Source organism: Phaseolus vulgaris, chromosome 8 (genome assembly GCF_051622355.1).
Source record: "Phaseolus vulgaris cultivar YP4 chromosome 8, ASM5162235v1, whole genome shotgun sequence".
In the NCBI taxonomy this organism is placed as follows: Eukaryota; Viridiplantae; Streptophyta; class Magnoliopsida; order Fabales; family Fabaceae; genus Phaseolus; species Phaseolus vulgaris.
The window spans coordinates 10,938,085-10,944,115 of record NC_143505.1 but is presented as its reverse complement, the minus strand read 5'-3'; the positions used below and the strand labels follow the sequence as shown (position 1 = coordinate 10,944,115).

The following is a 6,031-nucleotide window of genomic DNA, read 5'->3' as shown; positions in this document are numbered from 1 at the left end:
CGGGATGTCTAAAATTTGGACTATGGACAAAATCAATTTCGCATCAAAGTACACATGGACGAAAAATATATTTAACCCTTTTCACAAATGATTAGTTTAGGGTTTAGGGTTTAGGGTTTAGAACACTTTTATCTTTTAATCTATTTAGAGATCTCTCTAAGAACATAAAAGCAAATCAAGGATGATTCATTAAGTATACAAGTAAGCATACACTAAATTTTATGGTATTGAATTTACGGTTAGAAGTTCTAAGTGAGTCTCCACTATATTTTTAATGTGTCGACTATAATATCTTGAGAACTAAATTCATTCTTACAAAATCAACTCACAAGATAATGTTTGTATCTACTTATATATTATAAAATATCTTTACTACTAGTTAATGAAGAATCTGCAATATAATCATTAATGATTATGACAACAAACTGCAAAGATAAAATAATCTATCTATAATCGCATATAGTAAGTCACACTTTGCATGACATTTTAGTATATCAAAACATGTCATTTGTTGAATGGTTAATGCATAGTATTTTTCTGCTATCACTACAAAAAAAAAAAACTGATTTACCTACGGACAAAATCCATAAGTAACAACAAAAATCCGTAGGTAAATCAGCATTACCCATGGATTTCCCACGGACAAAAATTCGTATGTAATACTGGCGTCGGTAATTTACCTACGAACTATGAGTTCGTAGGTAATAACAGTTCGTAGGTAATACCCACGACCACCAATCCGTAGGTAATACCCACGACCACCAATCCGTAGGTAAAATCTACACACATTTCCCACCAACTATATTCCATGGGTAAATTCGTATGTAATCCTATATCAATCAAAATGTATATTCATGTATTTAAATGAATGTCTTTTTTAACACTTGTATAAATTTAATATATCCAAATCATATCCAAGATATACTAATGAACAATTTTTTACCGAACAATCATCCAATACACCTAACATAAAAAGAAAAAGAAAACACTTTTATGAAAGATAAACTCAAGTCCACTTGAAATATCTATAAAAATCCAAATAAACTTCAAACATAATTAAAGATCCCTAATTCAAAAGTCAAGTGACCTAATTATATAATCCGCAATTTAAAAAACTACAAACATAATCCTAATAGCTTGCATAATCAATATCGTCATTTTCTTGTTGCCTGGGTGGTTCCTTTTGCCTTGGTGGTTCTTGGTGTGACAGTACTTGTTAAAATTGTTGTTGAACGACACTTCCTATATCAGAAGGAAGGAAGGGAAGAAGATCCCAACAATCAACAACCTAAGAGAATAGGTACCTAACTGCATAACACAAAATAGAGAAAAGGAAAATCTCCTTATCAATCAGTTGTCAAATTCTAATGTATAGTAAATTAATTCGGACAATTTTCTTATTTCCTCTTAATTATGTGTGAATCAATTCTAGAGGACATCTAAAATTGAAAGAAGAAATATATTTGAATTTTTTTAAAATACCACCTTTGTGGTTTTATTAAAATGGTTCTGAATTGTGATGATACTTGATTGCTACATTCTGTTTTGTTGGTTTAGAGAATTTTACATTTTAGAATTTACATATCCATTTCTCTTTTCAATGTAATTTACATAATATAACTATAATTTGAAAAAATATATATTTTAAATAAACAATTGTGATACGCAATCGGCTTTCTAACATACTCACATGCTTTTCTGGATCCAACTTTGATCTTCACCAAAAGTCTAGCTTCAATATCTTGTTTTCTCAACTGCACACAGATAGATTAACATTAAAAATTTATATTAATTCTTTTTATACGGTAAATGAAATGGTTAAGTTTAGTTTAGGTGGTTTTAAGCAAGAAAATGCAATGATATTTGAACAAAAGCATATGGAGGTCGGATCAGTTGGACCAACTAAGCAAAAGAGTATTTACCCTTATCAAATGAAAGACACACGTACATAAATATATATATATATATATAGAGATTCATAGTCATAAATAATTTCAGAAACATTTTTTAAAAAACTTATAAAATTAACTAAGTATAACTTTACATAAAAAAAAAATATATATATATATATATAGAGAGAGAGGGGTTGGTTAAGGTAGGTTGCATTATCCAGGAATATGTTACAAAAAGTAAGACAATATATAATGCATTCCAAAGACAAAAATTTAAGTTATTGGAAAAGAAGACTTACATCTCAAATTTTGGTACTGCACGATACAAAACAGAACACCAGCTTCTTTGCTTCAAGGTCGCATATGAAGAAAAACACTTTGAGATCACAATAGATTATCAATATCAATACCTTTAAAGTATGATGGAAAATACCTTAAACCTACTGAACATTATCCTACAATAAATGAAAGAAAAAAAAATCCAATACCTTTCTTAGTACAGGATGAATGAAGCCTCCGTAAATCTCCTTTGAATCGTCTATGCTTCAGGTCACCACGACGAAGCTCTCCATTGGGCTTTTCACTAAATTTTCGAAGTCGGGGTTGAGGATTTAGGTTTACAAATACGAACACCAGATTAGGGCTTTCGGTTTCACAAACTGAAACCAGAAATAGAAGATTTCAGTGTAGATTATGGAAGACACAGGATTTGGGTTGCAGGAACAAAAGAGAGATTGGGAACACATTTTTCAAACGGAGAAAGAACGGGAACTTCAAAGTTCCATTGTTTGGGCATTTTAGAACTCTGAAGGTATTAAGATTTCGATTTCTCACATCACGGTTTAGACTTAGATCACGGTTTAGACTTAGATTTGAGAAACCTCCATTGACATTTTCGAAGAAAACCTAAGAGTGTAATTTGTGGTGGAGAAAAGGAAACCAATTCAACATAATATTATTTTCTTTTATTTTTTAAAATACTTTATTTTACTTATGGTTAAGCATGGTACTGAGTGTTAAAAAGTTTCCTACCACCTCATTTTCGTATGTAATGTGCCACTTCAGCTTTTTTTTTTTTTTTTTACTTTTAATAACCTTACTTACGAGATCTTTGGTAGGTAAAACCCATTTTACTTAAAAAAAAGTTTATGGGTAATTATCCATAGGTAAATCAGCTTTTTTCTTGTAGTGTACTAATTAACTCAAACTCTACTAATATCATTATAATTATTATATATGAAATACTATTAGCTTTGACAAATAATAGATTTTTACGATTTTTTCTTGAAAAATATTTTGGTGAATTAAAATAGAAAAATACTAGAAATTATTTTTAACTTCAGCTCTCAAGTTTTGGTAATTTTTGCAAATGAAAATAATATTTCATCCATTTTAATGAGACAGGTATTTTGTGTTTATTCTAAAACCTAAACCATAGCACTTACATTGTTAAGTTTGGTCTAAATCACAATCCGTTAATGTAACAGCAAAGATATCGGGAGGATGCGAATTTTACAAGGGTTTGAAATTTATGGTCCATCTTCATCCTCTAAAGCGCTTTCTTATTGTTCCAATAATAATTAAAATAAAATTTATAAAGAAAATAAAAATTACGTCAAGAAAACATAATATTATTAAAGATTAAATAAAAAATATACATTTTTTTAATAACATAATAAAAAAATTATAATTTCATAAATATCAAATCAAAATATTGAATAAAAATAAAATAAAATAAAGATCAAATAATTATAAAAATATTAAAAATAATTACATGTATATTATAGAAATAAGTTAAAAAAACTAAAAATAAAATAAAAATTAATATAAAATATTTTCGTTAACTACTAAATTAAAATATTTTAATACTTCAAAATATAGACGGATATGAAAACGAAATCGAGTATAAGAATTACATATTTATTATAACTATTATAACTAAAAATGACATAATAACACTTATTATCTCACTTTTATTTTAACTATCACGGTAAATATAATTTTAACTCTTTATTCTCACTTTTATATGTTACATATCTATCTCTATTCATTTTTAATTAAGAAATAAATTTAACATTACACGTGTTTATATTAACATTCGATTAATAACAATATTTTTTATTAAAATTAAGATGGATTCATACAATATCAGTTTGAAGTGTTGCTTTTCATCCCTATTTATGATTTCAAATAATTAAATTTATTAAGAAATGAATTTTAAATCTAATTCAACATCATAAAACTAATTTATAATGTGAGGTTTGAATTCACATATATACGATAAAATGTTTTAATCTTTAGTTAATGTGAGATCTCCAACACATTCTTTAACGTGTTAAGACTGACTGTTAACTCGTGCATGAGACTACACATTATGAGTGATCCAAATAATGACTCGGGTGATCAGATAAGCCTCTAACAAATACTTACTAAGATAGATTCAAAATGACTTTGATACCATATTAAGAAGTGAACTTTAAACTTAATTAAATCTCATAAAACAAACTTATAAAATAAGATTTATACTCATATATATATATATATATATATTATAAAATAATTTAATATCTAATTAATCCAAACTTGTTTCTAATCTTCACCTTGGTCCTAATATGATATATTCCTTAACCTTCATATAAGAGATCATTGCTTGTACGAAAATTGACATGGCCATTGATTTTCAATCATGTCGAAGTTGAAAATAGATACATAATGATAACGTCGGTTTTACTTTTTGAATTTGGCTTATAAATGTATTATTCTCTTTTAATGTGTGGTTTATAGCTAGTTCTAAATATATATTTAGTTGTTCTAAATTTTAACTTATGGTTTTTGATCTCTATAATAAAATGATTAAATTTTGATTTTGTTTTTGTTAATATTTTTCTTTTCATGTTTAATGTTTAAAATTTAAAACTACTTTTAGTTTTACTATTTATTTTGAAGTATATCAATAACATTTAATTAAAAGTATAAGTAAATTTCAATAGGTATTGTACATTGACGTCCTATTGTATATATTATTAGCGAGTATATATTGCGCAGGATGGATGACTACTTAGTTAATAAGTTGTTAATGAAATTTTATTTCTTAGAGACTAAAATTAGTAATTTTATATTTTTAATTAATTAAAATCAAATATTAAAAAAAACAAAATAAAAAATTGTTGAAAGGAATTAGAAACATATTTAAATCTATATTTTTTTACTATCTCACATCTTATGTGAAAATTTTAATTTGATTTGTAACACATTCACATATAAAAGTTAATTATATGTTTTTTATCTTCCTAGTATCAATAATATTAATTAAGTCTTTTAATTGATCTCTTTATATTGGTTACATATATGTAATAGTTTTAACTAATATAATAAATTGGATACATATGGGAATTCAAAACTGACAATGAAGCGAATAGTGTAAACAGATACTTTTTTTATATTGACTTAATTAGTGATCGTGATTGCGTTCAAAATATTTTTTTTTATGGTTTTGTAATAATTTTGTGCTTACTTAAAATAAAAATAATGGGTTGAGGGAAAACAATGTTTTATATTAATATGTTTGGCATCAATTTCTAATGTATGTGATATTTTTGTTATAGTTTTGGTGAAGGTTAAATGATAAAATTAGTTTGTATGCATTTTTTTTCTAACGTCAATATTTTTGAATTCATTCATTGGTATTTGTTAGATCACTATTTCAAGTTATTTATACAATGAAGTTTTTAAGTACTCAGATAAATGAGGGACGAACGTTTATTTAAACTAAATATAAGAAATTAAAAAATTGTGAAACTTGTAAATTGACAAAACCTCCTACCAAATTAGAAAGGAAAAAACAACGTTTCTCCAAAATTAAATTATAAGGAAACTTTTAAATGCATAGTTATCATTTTTCTTCTAGAGTTCAATCCAACTACAAAATTAAAACAAAATAGTAAGGAGAAACATTAAATATATCTTCTAGGTTTAAAATTTGATCAAAGATACCCAAGCTAGTTTGTATAGTTGAAAATCTCACATTAATTAGAAATAAAATTAGTTCATAGTATTAAGTAAGTACAAAACTTACCTTACAAGTCAGTTGGTTTTGTAAGTTCAATTCTTAAAATGATATCATATTCATTTAAAGTTTA

The 6,031-nt window shown here is 25.9% G+C and overlaps 1 long non-coding RNA gene across 2 annotated transcripts; it reads right to left on the bottom strand.

Moving 5' to 3' along the window:
- Positions 1-981: 981 nt before the first annotated feature.
- Positions 982-2,832, bottom strand: LOC137825647 (uncharacterized). 2 transcript variants are annotated; one of them, XR_011083327.2, is made up of 4 exons: positions 2,381-2,832; positions 2,192-2,268; positions 1,691-1,754; positions 982-1,308 (listed from the first exon to the last, which is right to left on the bottom strand). It is a non-coding gene; the product is annotated as an uncharacterized LOC137825647 (long non-coding RNA). The 2 variants fall into 2 exon arrangements; XR_011083326.2 differs by having other exon boundaries at positions 2,192-2,241.
- Positions 2,833-6,031: the final 3,199 nt, after the last annotated feature.